This window comes from Mastomys coucha, unplaced genomic scaffold, assembly GCF_008632895.1.
Source record: "Mastomys coucha isolate ucsf_1 unplaced genomic scaffold, UCSF_Mcou_1 pScaffold20, whole genome shotgun sequence".
Taxonomy (NCBI): Eukaryota; Metazoa; Chordata; class Mammalia; order Rodentia; family Muridae; genus Mastomys; species Mastomys coucha.
The window spans coordinates 28,941,539-28,956,132 of record NW_022196903.1 but is presented as its reverse complement, the minus strand read 5'-3'; the positions used below and the strand labels follow the sequence as shown (position 1 = coordinate 28,956,132).

General features: G+C 41.9%; 1 protein-coding gene and 1 long non-coding RNA gene across 3 annotated transcripts in view; one reads left to right on the top strand and one right to left on the bottom strand.

Moving 5' to 3' along the window:
• Exoc4 (exocyst complex component 4) overlaps positions 1 to 14,594 on the bottom strand; it is a 750,249-nt gene that overhangs the window by 7,050 nt on the left and 728,605 nt on the right. The gene's annotated exons all lie outside the window — the stretch shown is intronic.
• Positions 10,352 to 14,594, top strand: part of LOC116098697 — a 62,347-nt gene continuing 58,104 nt past the window's right edge. The window contains exons 1-2 of one of the 2 annotated variants that reach the window (XR_004121913.1): positions 10,352 to 10,855; positions 11,374 to 11,889. This is a non-coding gene — a long non-coding RNA (uncharacterized LOC116098697). Of the gene's footprint in view, positions 10,856 to 11,373; positions 11,890 to 14,594 lie in introns of those variants that run through there. The other variant, XR_004121912.1, reaches the window with a different exon arrangement.

Genomic DNA, 14,594 nt, shown 5'->3' with positions numbered 1-14,594 from the left:
ATACGTGCATATAGTGAGACAGCTTGGCAACTGGACTTCAGTGTAAGTTAACGTTTCCTACACATCTGCTAAGTTGTGGCTTGACCTGAGGTCTCTCCAAAAGTCCTTTGTGTAAGAAGGTTTTGTCCTCAAGATGGCAGCCCTGGGGGTGGTGGGCTCTTTAAGAGCCAGGTCTTGTGTCAGGTTCTTGGGTCCCTGGTGGTGTAGCCCTCTGCTGATTTGGAAAGAGAGGCTACCATCTGGAGTAGCCCTTGCCATCACGAGAATATGCAGGCTCAGTGTATTTGAACTTGTAAAACTAAGCTCTTGTCCTCCAGAGTAACTTTGCTCAAGTCTTTCTTTATAGGAACGGAAAGCTGGCTCCTCCAACACCTTATGTGGAAGGAAAGTTTGTGCAGTATTCTAGTGGGCATGCAGTTTGACTGCAAGTCCTTGTATGAGGGCGGAGGAGGCATTTTCCACTTGTGGCATCGGGTTAGCATGCCAAGGATTTGGGAGGTTAGAACATTTTAGGTTTCAGATTTCAGATTAGGGCAGCTTAACCTACAACTGGATACTTCAAGCACTTTGATGAAGACTCAGTAGTAAAGGGCAACTAAATGATCAGGTAAAACACTAATCCTTGTTTTCTCCATCACCTTAATGGTACATTCAATAATAAACATGGAAATGGGAAGAAAGAGAAGGAACTGATTAAGCCATAAACTGGATAATCATCCTGTATATAATAGAGGGGCACCTGCATCAGTGAGACTCAGCTAAGTCAGGAGACAAGCTAAGCCAAGGTTCTGCTTGTCTTGCATGCCATCTTGTGCCTTTTGACAAGTGCTGTCATTTACCTGGACACTGGCTTCCTGTGTGAAAGCCTGAGGGGCTCTAGTGGGTATTCTTTAGGCACTGGTGGTAGCTTAGGAGTTTTACACTGGTACAAAGTTCCCTGACTACTTCTCTCACATCATGGAACTGCCATCGGATTCACTGATACTGACTGTTGCCAAGCAGTGTCAGGCAAGCGCATTAGCAGTTGATCTGCAAACACTATGAACAAGTGTAATCTTAGCCCAGATACTTTCCAGACCAATAATAAAGCAGATGATAATCCTGTGTATCAGAAGAATAAATTAGTGTATTAAAATATAATATAATTGTTCTTATTTGTCTTCTCCTTCAAAGAGCTTAGAGTTTATTACAAACATGATTGAAAATTTTAATTTGAAACGAAGCAAAGTTCTTTCTATTTCAGGAATGAGAAAAGGCAGGAAAAAAGCTAAATAAGTTTCAGGCAGCTGATGGCAGGGTTAGATGAGTATTTTATGTTGGGATGGCTTTTAATACTTTTAGCAGATTACACTGGGTTTTGTTTTGGGCAGGCTGCTGCAGAATGGATTTTAGAAAAAGACTTTGCCCATGTTCTCTCCGCTGATGACACAGATAATCATTCCATAGGTAGGCATGGTGTGCAATTTTGTATTTTCAAGGCTTGCTTTGTCTTTTTGGTGGCTCAGTTACTTACATTTTTTTTTCTCACCCCGTTCATCAAAGTTGAAATGACCGGGGATTTTAGCTCAGTAGTAGAGTACTTCCTGAAGTTTGAGAACTGAAGCCAGACCCCAAGGCACCCCAAAGTTGGGGGAGACGGGCAGACAAGCAGCTACTTATCATCCTTATTCTGGAATGACCACACTTCATAATTCTGTGGTATTGCTCCTGGAGACTTCAAAAGTTCAAGCTAGCTGCGTTCACCCCTCTCAGGACTATATCTTGTCTCTGCACTTCTGATGGGCAGCTGTAGCCAGAGCCTGACTTTATTACTCTTCAGAAAGTGCAGTTGCTTAAAACAAAGGAATTCCACAGATGACAGTCCATCGGTCATCAGGGATGAGTCCATCCCTGTTGCTGATGAAATGACATCAGTGATCCTGTTATAGTCGCTGAGACGCAGAGAGAATGTCTCCGGTGCTCTTAGCTGGCAACTTCGTCCTCACTCTGCTTTTGGAATACATTCTAAATTTATAACTATCTAAGGTTGAAATTCGCACTCCAACACTTAAGGATTTATATGTTACTCTCCACTATATCACATAATGTTTTAAATTAAGCTTTCTATATCAGGGCTAGAGGCCAATTTGTATTTTAAATTCAGTACAATTAAAACTGTGTCTCTTTGGTCTAGTCCTGCCTTTGGTCAGAACCTGTTTATATGAATAATTATTTACTACATTAAGAAGTCAGCTCAAGTCCTTCTCCCATTCTGAAGGTTTTAATAAATATTGATCAGGACCATTTTTGTTTGCACTTGCCAAAGCAATTCTGATGGATTCATCATCTGATGTTATCAAATAATGAAATATGAAAGAGTGAATAGAATTACCCTCTTGTTCTGTGATTTTTTATTTAGGGCCTTCATTTTACTTTCATAATTGTGTTTGTCTCATACTTCTGTAAATGTTCTTTTGATTACCAGAAGGTGAGCCTGGGTTAAGAAGAGCTATGCTGTGCTGAATAGCAGTTTAGAGTCTTTTCAATTAAAATAGTTTATCGGATAGCACTCTGGAGAGTTTTCAATTTTAAAAATAATTTATCTGATATCACAGGGTGAAAAGAGGCACAAAGTATATTGCCCTCTGGCAGTTACAAAGCCTCAGTTGTTTACTAATTAGTAAGAAAATCTTAAATTATATATTATCTGTATTTCATAGACTAGAAATCTGGAGGCAACTGCTGGTGTAAGCTAAAAAATAATTTGGAGGTGGCCCTTTCATCTTTAAGTAAAGCAAAGGAAACACTAACTTTTTAATAGATAGTGCAAAGTGCTGCTGCAAAGGGAGACCTGACCTTGTTACCAATGCTGAGCTATCCAGGAAAACTACAAGTGACATCTTTATGTGGACGGCGTGGTCCTCAGCCTTAAGAAGTTCTCTTATTTGCTCTTTAAAAATAGCATCTTGCCTAGGCCTAGGTCAAAGGTGTCCATGGCAGAAGTCAAATGTTTAAATTTAAAGCCAAGCCAAGCCAGGATTGCAGTCTACCCATTGGCCTGGACCATTCCTCACGTATTGACACTTGGGGAATGACAGAAGAGTGAGGGGCCATGGACATGAGAAAAAAAACAGGGCTTGGTGCTAAGAATGGCTAGTATTGAGCATGGGATGGGAGAGTGATGGGTTAACGAGGTATGGTTTCTGCACCTGTCCACCCAGCTGTCCATCCACCTACTTCTCTACTGTAGTACTGGGAACTGAACCTAGAGCCTCACATGCATTCTGGGTAAGGACTGTATGGCTGGGCTGTGTATACCAACCTTGGCTTCTGCATTAATAATGTGGAGATTCTGTCTACCTGGAAATGTGTTGGACGAAAGATCTGTGGAATTGCATGGAATCACTTGGCTTTGCTCAGAAACCACTCAGTAGACGTTGTGCTGAAGAGACGGAGGTAATGGCTTGACTACAGCAGCTGACAGTTATGGCAATTCCATTCAACCATACAACTGTGGAGACAGTCCAGGTGAGGGTGAGGGTGAAGGGGTGGTTTATGGGAACCCAGTTTTTCTCTCTTTCTCTCTCTCTTTCTCTCTGTCTGTCTGTCTGTCTGTCTGTCTGTCTCTCTCTTTCTCTCTCTCTCTCTCTCTCTCTCTCTCTCTCTCTCTCTCTCTCTCTCTCTCTCTCTCTCTGCTACCCAGGCAGCATTTGTTGGACTCTCACACTGACACTCAGTCTTTCCTTTCTATTTAGAAATCTCAACACTTGTCAATATTATTAGGGGACTTCTCCACTTAGTACGAACGAAGACCATATATTTCATGATTAAAAAGTAAAAGGCTGGCAGCTGGGTCTGGTGGCACACACTTGTAATCGTCCACTTGTGAGGTAGAGGCAGGAAGATCAGTAGTTCTGACTTTCATGAGATTATCTAAAACACATACACACACACACACACACACACACGTTGAGAGGAGAGAGAGAGAGAGAGAGAGAGAGTTGCTAGAGGAAACCCAGCCCCCTCTGAAATCCAAGATTATTTGAGAAGTGTAAGCATATGCAAATCACTAGGTCCCAATAGCAAACACTTGAGAGTGTATTAACTAAACGCTTAGGTTATTTATGAAGGAGAGAAAACCTAAATAAACTAAAGCTACAAAATGGGCCACCTGAGATTCAAGAACATGTGACTCAGGATGGATGTCAATTAGGAAAGTAATGGAGTAAAGAGGACTGAGCTAATGGAAGTATGTACAGTATCCAGCAGGGCTTAATTAAAGACCCGAAGACTCTGACATACGTGATGAATAGCTGTGGGAACTGTGAATTTGGGGGTGAAAAGACCACTGTGGGTGATACATATTTGGCTGTCAGCAAGCTGTTTGATATACTAAGTCTAAAAGTTGTAGCTAGCAAAATGCATTTATTCTGAATGGCTACCTCTGACAGGACACAGGCAGAAAGCCCAACAAAGAGTAATGCTAAATGCAAGACAACAACTTCAGAGAAGGAAGCATCTATCGAATACTAAGGACACTGGCTTTACAACTGATCTCACTTAATGCCTTAATTAGTGTGCAGGAAGATAAGCGAGCAGTGGAAAGGGCAAATGTTAGTAAATTGGGCAGGGCTATGAATGGCAATAAAGAAGGAGAAATAGCATAGTGGTCTCTAGAGAATTTAGAACGAATCATTACTAAAGGAGGTCCATCTTAGATAGGTCCACATGACCATGGCAGGAGGACTTCTAACCCCCTGCCCTCAAAGGTTGGGAGGAGGTGAGAGCAGCGCTGGAGACCAGTCTGGCCATGGCTGGTGGGGAAGCCAGGGCTATAAACACAAGGACCAGTTTTAGGGCAAAGAAGCAATGGCAATCTTTTCTTTGATGCACTTCATAGCTCTTTTTCATTTTGTACCATAAGCCAAGCAAAAGAAGCTCAGAAAGGAACATCAAATGGGAGCAAAGGGACAAAGGGTTGGAGAATCAATTAAAAGAGATTTAGTTCAGTTTCTGTTCAAATATTAGCCTATGAATAAGTGAGGTTTCCTCTCTCCAGCCTTATTCTCACCAAAATATGCATCAGTGCATATTTTCACATTTTTTGGTGTGTACATACAGAGAACTCATAGCCTGGGTTTGCCTGACTTTGGACAGATACTATGGGAACAGTTGTTAGTCTTTCTGAAACTACTTTTCTTCCTCTCAGGAAGAGAAATAGTAACATGGACCGAGATGACTACGATCATGAGCTGGACCATCAGGTTGTACAAGCATCTATTTAGAAATATGAATACAGGGTCCTCCATCATTCCTCACTGGAGCACAAAGGAGGTGTACAGAGGGAAGGAGGGAGGAAGAAGCTAGCCAGGAAGCTGGTGCCGGATGTTAGGAGAGACCCGAAGGTTGTACAGAGAACATTCCTAGGAAGAGGGAAGGGATGTGAGGAGACAAATTTAAGGACTGAGTATCTTTTAGCATGTCTACATTATTAAAATAGTTATGATCTATTAGTATCAGAACTTCATAAAAGAAGAGAATTCAGCATTCCTAAACAGAAAGGAAAAAAAGAATATCTAGACACAAAAGGCTAAATACTTCCCCTTATGAGAAACTCACAAATTCACTACTTATCATTAGTTTCCTGACTTTTCTGTGGGCACTGTCCAGCAGGGACATTGTTCAGGTTACAATGCCCAGGTGGTCTGAGGCCAAGCCTGTAGTGGTGAAGATGGAGAATCTAAACACAGAAGATTTTAGAAAGAAATCAACCTGTCTTAGAGGCCTCTTCAGCTACAGCAAGGGTGGGACTCCTAAGAGAAAGCCTCAGACTGTTGATGACAGTTTCTCTCTGTCAATCAGATCATATCAACCTTCTGGAAGCTTCCTCACAGCTTTAAGTCCTCAAACTTAGAGCTCAACACAATCAGTCTCTAAGACAGGGAAGGGCACTGGTACCTCAGCAGAGACTACTGTCATCAACATCTTTCATTGCCAGGCACAACACATGCTTGACTGTGTCAGGACACGGAAAGCTGGCAGTAAGAACACAGGAAACAGAAATCTGTCTTTTGTCATAGGTCCCTCCTACCCAGCATCTCAACTGATCTTGCTAAAATGTGTGTGAGGGGCCATTGTCATTCACAGAGCATGAATGAGGAGTTATCGCTGACAACCATATAAGGGAGCTTTAACCTTAACTTGGATGTGGTGACTAGAGTGAAAAATGTCCCTCAGAGGCTCACGTATTTAAATATGTGGTTCCTGGCTGTCGGTGCTGTTGGGGGAGGTTATGGAACTTTTAGGCAGTAGGGCCTAGCTGGAGGACGTTCAGTGCTCAGTGCTCAGCATGGATCCTGAGAGTCTGTAGCCTTGGCCCACTTCCAGATTACTCCCTGTGCTCCTGGTGTGCTGCTGAATAGGATCAGTCTGCCATTGCTGTCCCACCTCTGTGGAAGCTAACCCCTTGGAACTGAAAACCAGAATAAACTTTTTCTTCCCTAAGTTGCTCTTGGTCACAGTATTTTTTATTTTTTATCAGAGCAGCAAAGAAATAACTGATACAGTGAATAAGTAATGGGACAGAGGTAAAAATTTCAGTTAGCCAGAATCCAAACTGTCTTTCAGTGGACTAAAAACTTGACACAGCTAGTCATCAGAGAGGAAGGAGCCTCAACTGAGAAATGCCTCCATAAGATCCAGCTCTAAGGCATTTTTTTTAATTAGACATTTATGGGGAGGGCCCAGTCACTGTGGGTAGTGTCATCCCTGGGCTGGTGGTCTTGATTTTTTTAAGAAAGCAGGCCGAGCAGGCCATGAGGAGAAAGCCAGCAAGCAACACTGCTCCATGGACTGCTTGAGTTCCTGTCCTGACTTCCTTCAATGACGAACAGTGTGGAAACATAAGCCAAATAAGCCCCTTTCTCTCTAAGTTTCTTTGGTCATGGTGTTTCATCAGAGTGACAGTAACTAACTAGGACACCCCCAAACTTTCTACTGAATCTCTGGAAACTTTTGGAAGCTATGGTAACTGAAGATCATTTCACAGCGAAAGAAGATGCTGGAGTTTTGAAGTAGAATTGGGATTTGAACCTGGATAGAGGGTATGGAGGGAAACAAAATGTAGCACATAAGATTAACCAAAGGGAAATACATTTTAGGAGTCATGGGTGGGGTGGGTGTAACTCTTTGAGGAGTAGAATGACAATTTTTTAAAAAGGACCACCTTTTTTTTTTTTACACAAAAAGATTAATATCAGGATTTTTCATAGACTCTCTTAAGTCTATATATAAAAGGGCCTTTGAAGGTAGAAAATGTATATAGCATTTGCCATCCTTCTATAGAAAGATAGCCCTAGGATACACTCAGTATTTTTCTCAAAGACGAAAAATAATTTAAAAATAAAACCTTAGTTCCTTTAAGAAATGACTTATTATTAGTGAAGAGCAAGCAAGGCATGGGATTTAATACAAGAAATAACATTTTTATTGGAGTTAAAAACTAATGTGGTAGGAAGGCAGGTGAGACTTCGGAGAGACTAGCACAGGGTTCCAGGGCTGTCTGCCCAGGTTCCCCTCTGACTCTGGCAGACATGATCCAGGAGGGAAATTGATGGTTAGCCTGCCTACCACAATATGATGTAAAGAGATCTCTGGTGTCTGGAAGGAAAGTGGGGGGCAAAAGCAAGGAGGCAACACAAAGGCTGGGCAGCTGCTTGGAACATCAGAAAGGATGTAAGTTTGTGTGAAGAGCTCAAGTGTTTAGCGAGGGTGACTTTATTTCCCCTGAGCACCAATGGTAATGAAAGGAGGAAACCCTGGTGCAGGGCCAGGATAGGCTTGCTGTGGGGCAGGCAGCAGGGCTTGAGTGCTATACCCTGTATGTGGATGCACACAGAACAAACAGAAGAGCACTGTGCAAACCAGAAAATTCCTGGTTCGGGATGCCTAGGAAGGGCCGAAAGGAGGCTTCTGGGGTGATTTGGTGTTCAGTACTTTTATCCTGGTGATGCTCACTAGGGGACATTCACATCCTAAGATATAATCAAGCTGTATACTTCAGATGTGTGGGTTCTACTCATGTATGTTATATTATCATGAAAACATGGTACCAGGGGCTGGGGCCATAGCTTAGTGGTAGAGCACCTGCTTAACATTCAGGAGGCCAAGGGTTCAATCTTTAGCACCAAACAGCAATAACCAACCAAACAGACAATTCCCCAACAAGAAAAAACACAATCTGAACCATGGTTGCACATGCCTCTAATCTTTGCACATGGGAAGAATTAGGAGCTAAAGGTCATCCTTGGCTACATTGCAAGTTCAAGGCCAGCCTGGGTTATATCAGGAGGCCTTGAACCTCAAACAAAATAAAGCAAAACTGCCCCACACAGATACACAGACACACATATACACACAGACACACACACACAGACACACACACACACACACACACACACACATACACACACACACACACACACACACACACACGCTTGGGGTACACTCAGGTTAGAATGTTTGCCAAGCTCACACGAGGCTGCGATCTATCTCCAACTCTAAATCTAAAATAAGAACAAACCCACATTATCTTCTTACTCCCTATGCTCTACCCCCTCAAACAAACAACAGAAACCAGAAAGGAAAGAGAAAGGTCAGGGGTTGGGTGGACCCTGGATACATATTTTAACTGTCAGTTTCATACTGTAACTTTAAGAAATGCTAATGTTTTGAACTTTGAAAGTGCAATGCTAATTGAAAGAAGCTAGCTGTAAAAGACTACTTATTGCATAATTCCATTTATATGATATGTCCAAAGGAGACAGAAAGTAATTAGTGGTTGCCAGGGGTAGGGCTTGTAGAGGAATGAGGAGTGATTGCTAATGGATACAGGGTTTCTTTGTGGAGCAATGAAAATATTCTAAAATTAGCCAGTGATGGTGGTTGTACAACTCTAGGTACACTAAAAACCAGTGAATTGTACACTTTAAAAGGGTTAATATTTATGGCATGCAAATTATTACTCAATAAGGCTATTACAAAAATGCAAATTTTATGAACTACAACCCCAACTTAAGTACACAGAAGACATTAGTCCACAGCCAATGCTGCTGCGAGCATTTACCCATTAATCAGGACATTGGCTGCAGTTCAGAGCTTCCCTTTGGTAATTGCCGCAAAGATCTCCCAAACTGACAGATGTGGAAACATTTCCACTAAGTGCCCCTGAAATGCATGAAAGCCATTTCTCGGGACTCCACACTTCCATAGGTTAAGTGACTGGTACCCTTTTGCACTGTTCTCAAGAAATACTGCTCTCAAGAAAACTTTATAGTAACAAATAATGGCTCACCCTTATTAGAAAAATGGATGAGAATTGCGACAGTTCTGTGTGTATAATTACAGAGTAATAGAAACATAATTGAGCCAAAGATTCACTAATGATTGTGTTAATGTTCATTATTAAGAAGGACATTAATTAAGGGGAGCAATTAACATCTGACAGTTACTCCTGCGGTACTTTTTACAGGCACACCTGACTTAGCAAAGGCTCATATGGGCCAGCTACCTGCCTAAGGTCACCTGATAAAAACAAGCACCGAGATGGAATCTTCTCCTTCAAGATTGAATTTTGATTATAAAACAACATGCTAGCCTGACTACATGTATTAAGGATGCTGGTGGCTGCTACAGTGTGACTGTGGTGCCACTGATGGTTCAGAGACACATCTTGTGGCTACCTGGCCGTTTGCACAGATAAACTGTGGATCCTCACCTATGGCCAGGACTAAGCAAATCTTTATAGTTGCATTGAAGCTATAGTAGGAGGAAGATGGGAGGACAGGGCTGCCTGAGATCTCAGAGGTTATAGATTTAAAAAGTTAAAAATGTGTATGCCTATGTCTTTGTCTGCATGTATGTACTATATACATGCCAGTGCTTGCAGAGGCCAAAAGAGGGCACAGAATTGCCTGGAACTGAAGTGATAGGTGGTCATGAACTGTTTGATGTTACTGGAAACTGAACCCAGGCCCTGCAAGAGAAGTATGTGCTCTTAACTGCTGTAGGCTCTCCAGTACCAAGGATACAGATTTTTAAAGAAAATAATTGCTGATCCCAAAAAGGAAAAGAAGTCAGAACCAAAGGTCAGAGCTGGAACTGTTTGTCTAATTTCCTTTATGCTTGCAGCCTTTACAGCCAGAGTCTCAATTTGTAATGCTTCAAGAAAATATACAGAATGTTATCAGGCACTGCAGTGGTCCATTGTGTAGTAGCCTACATGTCGTAGTCAATGACAGTAAGTATGTCATCTCTTTGTTACCTCTGTGTTATACACATGTTGTTCTCATGACCTCTTTGTCGGGGAGGAAACTACAGGGAAAGAAGGTGGAGACAGGGTCTCCAGAGCAAATACTGACCACCCGCCTTTTAGACTCTTTTCCATCCTGCTCCATCCAGTGGCAGGACGAACTATTTAAAGTTATCCATGGGTTAGAAATCAGATTCGACCTACTCTGCCTAGACTCCAAATTGCTGGTTCCATGATGAGAGCAGGCTTCATTGTTCCATCAGTAGTACACATCATCACCACAGGAGTCACAGAGGGGAGTGTGGGAAGGTCACAACAGAGAAACCTCTGCCTGTCCCTTTCAGTGACATAGCTCTGGCTTGTTTCCTGCATGCAGTGCTCCCACTTCCTTCTCAACATAGACGAAATTCCTACCTGGAGAAGACTCACCCACTCAAGACCACAGCACCATTCACTACAGCTTTTAAAGTTTTACGTCAAAGAACACCAAAACTGAAGGTCATGCCGGGTGATACCCTACATCTTTCATGGGTCAGCAGCACACAACTGCACCTTGAATGTCCTAAAGTAAGTGTCTGAATGTACCCTCGCTCCAGACTGACATTTCTGTTGGAGGTCTGCTTTACTGGCATTCATTTGTATGTTTTTCAGAGAGAAACATTTCAAATATGGTGAAACAAACATTAGTTTGTGACCCAAATGTTTCTACAGAGTACTTCTCAGGCTGGGTGTGTGTGACTGTCTGTAAACCACTTGGGCAGGAAAACTGTGGGGAATGTGTTCAGAAACAGCTGCTTGAGGGGACAATCTCCCAGCAAGTGTAGCCAGGATGTCCTTAATATCATGCCTGTCTGTTCTTTCACATTCCATGTGGCACTGCAGACACTGTGACATTCCTATGGTGTCTCTTCCAGTCCTTGTTTTACTACTAATTGGATAGTTCAATCCCATTGTACCTCAGTTTCCATTCTGGAAAACTAAGTGAATTAGGCTACAATTGATAGCATCTAAAAACTGCTGTAATCCATAGGCGGGCAGGAAAAGAAAGAAGGGGCAACAATATTAATAGTATTTCCATGTTTCAGGAAATGCAATTTATTCAGAGAGAGCTGAAGAGATGAGGGCCTGGGTCACACAGCTCATCAGCAGAGGTTGGACTTTAAATCTGCATCCTGAGCCTGAAGCCTGCATCCTTCCATTATACCACACTGGCTCACAGCAATTTATCTGCTTCCCTGGATTCCTCAGGGCCTCTGTACTAAACGACAATGTGCCAGGTTGCAGACAGCCCCCATTTGTTACTTGTTCTTTTACTTTATTTTTCTAGTATGTATTGTGTCACTCAGCTGGTGCACACACACACACACACACACACACACACACACGCACGCACGCACGCACGCACGCACGCACGCACAGACAGACAGACTGACAGACAGACACACAGAGCTTTGACAAGAACACAGAGCACAGAGTATGCTGGGAAATGTGGGTGATACAGCTTTATTTCAGTGTCTATTCAATTGGATGTAATGGCAGCTTCATTGTAATAAAAAGCTTTATTATGCTTTGTAATGAAGACACAAAGCACTTAGTGGAAATCACAGTCTTTTAAACTAATCTGCTTTCGACTCTATTGCAGAGATGCAGATACAGGGGAATTCAAAAGTGGCTTCTACAAAATGATTCACCCAGAATAGCAGAATCAATAATCAAGATTCACCAGGGTTTCTCATCTCTTTATGAGGATTGGGCCGGGTGCTTACCTGTTCTTCTTCCCAGCATGTTTGAGGCAGGTGCACTCTGATCTTTCTGTCTTGTCTATTTGTAAGTACTTCTCAGTGAATACCACCATGGGCTCTGATCACAATCTATTACCCTATTACGTCTACTAGTATATATGTATACACTTGTGTGTGCACATGCACACTCAAACACACATGCTCATGCATGCTCAGAGATAGCTGGCTCAAGGGAGAAGGGGGGATAAGGATTTTAAATAAAGACTGTAGCTGTTGTTGGACTACATACAGATACAGAGTAATTAAAAAGCTCTTCAAAGAATAGAATAAGTCCATTAAATCCAGTTAAATAATTTTTCAGAAATGCCACAAGAGATACTTCTTGCTGTTTCCTCCCCTCACAATGACTGGAGGAGGAATATCTCATTTTCCAAATGGAACTTTATGGAGTTTTCAATAAGTCCCCTCAGCACTTATCTAAATCTTTAATTAGTTCTATAATATACTGATGATATCAAGCCTAATTAAATTTATATAGATAAGGCGCAATGAAATTCTACCAAGTGAGCTGGAAAGCATATATTAAACAGTAAATTTAATGGTTCAAGCTGATAACTACAATTTTATATCAAAAAATTAAATTCAATTTACATGTTGTATTCAAATTGATTTTGAGTGTGCAAATTATTGGAAAAAATCTCTGAAATATATCAGTAAAATTGCTAATCTAGCCTACTTAAATATCAGTTATTAATGCCTGCATTTGCAAATAAGTCATACACATTTGCATTTTTACTGAGTATAATAAAAAATTATCTAAACCTTATGATACTTTGTTAAAAATATTCAGTAAGTTTTTTTCTTTTTAACCCATGCATAAATTAAAGAGTTGAAAAATGACCATTGGATCTAAAGAAGAGTCAGCAATTCAACATACAGCAAATAAAGATGACATATATCTTTGCCAACTAAAGCAGTTTATATATTGTTCTTTGTGGACAATTACAATGGCAAAATTCTCCCTTAGGACCAACTGGGATAAAACCACCCATAAACATCTGGTGACATGATCATAGGTGGAGGTAGACATATGCATAGTGGGTGGCATTCACTGTCAAGATGGGGAGGGAAAAGAAAACAGGCATTTCTGCTTTCACAGAGGGTAGTGGTACACAACAGCTCATTCCATTGCCTTGAACAGGTCAGCAAAGAGTAGGCCTCCTGCAGTCTATGGCAAATAACTGCTCAATTAAAAGTCAACCATAGGGACCATGTAATTTTATCAATAGTGGTATTGTGCTCAGTCAGTTTCATATTTAATTGCCTGCATCTTAAAAGCACTAGCCTTACACATGGCTCATATCTTTTTCTTTCTTTTTTTTTTTCTTTTTGTTTGTTTGTTTTGTTTTTGTTTTTGGATTTTTGAGACAGGGTTTCTCTGTGTATCCCTGGCTGTCCTGGGACTCACTCTGTAGACCAGGCTGGCCTGGAACTCAGAAATCCACCTGCCTCTGCCTCCCAAGTGCTGGGACTAAAGGCATGCGCCACCACTGCCCGGCTCATCATCTTTTTCTTGGTTGACATATACAAATATTGACAATAATATGATTATAAGTGCATTTCACTGCACTCAGAATTACTACCCTTTAGTAATTATGTATGCATTGATGACTTTGCCTTTCTTATTAGGAACTTTCCCCAAGACATATATTTGCCACTGTAGATTCTAACTTATCTTTCAAATGATGATTGCTTTATTAAATACCCACCATAGGCCATATGGAAGAATTATATGGGAGATGTAAGTAATATGCTAATGACTTCAGAGAACAGAAAAATGAACTGGTCAGTTATTTCAGAGGAGAGTAAGGACTTCCAGATGTTTTGGAGGATAGAAATTTAAGAATAAGTCATTCAACCAGGTAGGATAAAGGCATGGAGGTTGGAGCATAAGTCTGGCCTATGAAATTCAGCAGTCTGAATTGCCTAGATTCCACCATGCAGACAGCCCTCCTCTTCCAGGTGAGCGAATGCCTCTCCAGGTGGGACTGTGACTCCTAGGCTTAGGTTCGGGAGATGGGATCACTGTGTGGTGACAGCAGGCAGGTTAAAGGAGAGTCGATTGCATTGCTTCCCAGTCCCACCTGGACCTGCTGAAGGCACGGACACTCTTCAGCTCCTTCTTACGTGCTGTTCTAGGCCCTGTGAGAGGAATTCCCTTGGTTCCGAATCAGCAGGTGAGTCAGGACACCCTGTTGTGTTCTGCTTGTGGACTGCTCTACAGACTGAAGCCAGGGCTTCTCATCTCAACACAGGCAGTGAAGAAACCAGGAAGCTGAGTCTGGGGACCAGGAAAGCTCTGCAGGAGGGATGGGGACAGTCTACTGCTGAATTGTGCCCAAGTGTTGGTGACAACATTCATAAAGCTGCTGGTACCAGGGCTACAGTGCTGTTGCCCAGTCTCAGGGCCTTGGTGGGGTGAGAAAAGGGCAGAAACCAGCACTAGGCGCTTGTCTCAGCCAACAGATGTTGGCTAAGATGCTCTGTACCTTTCTGGCTAAAAA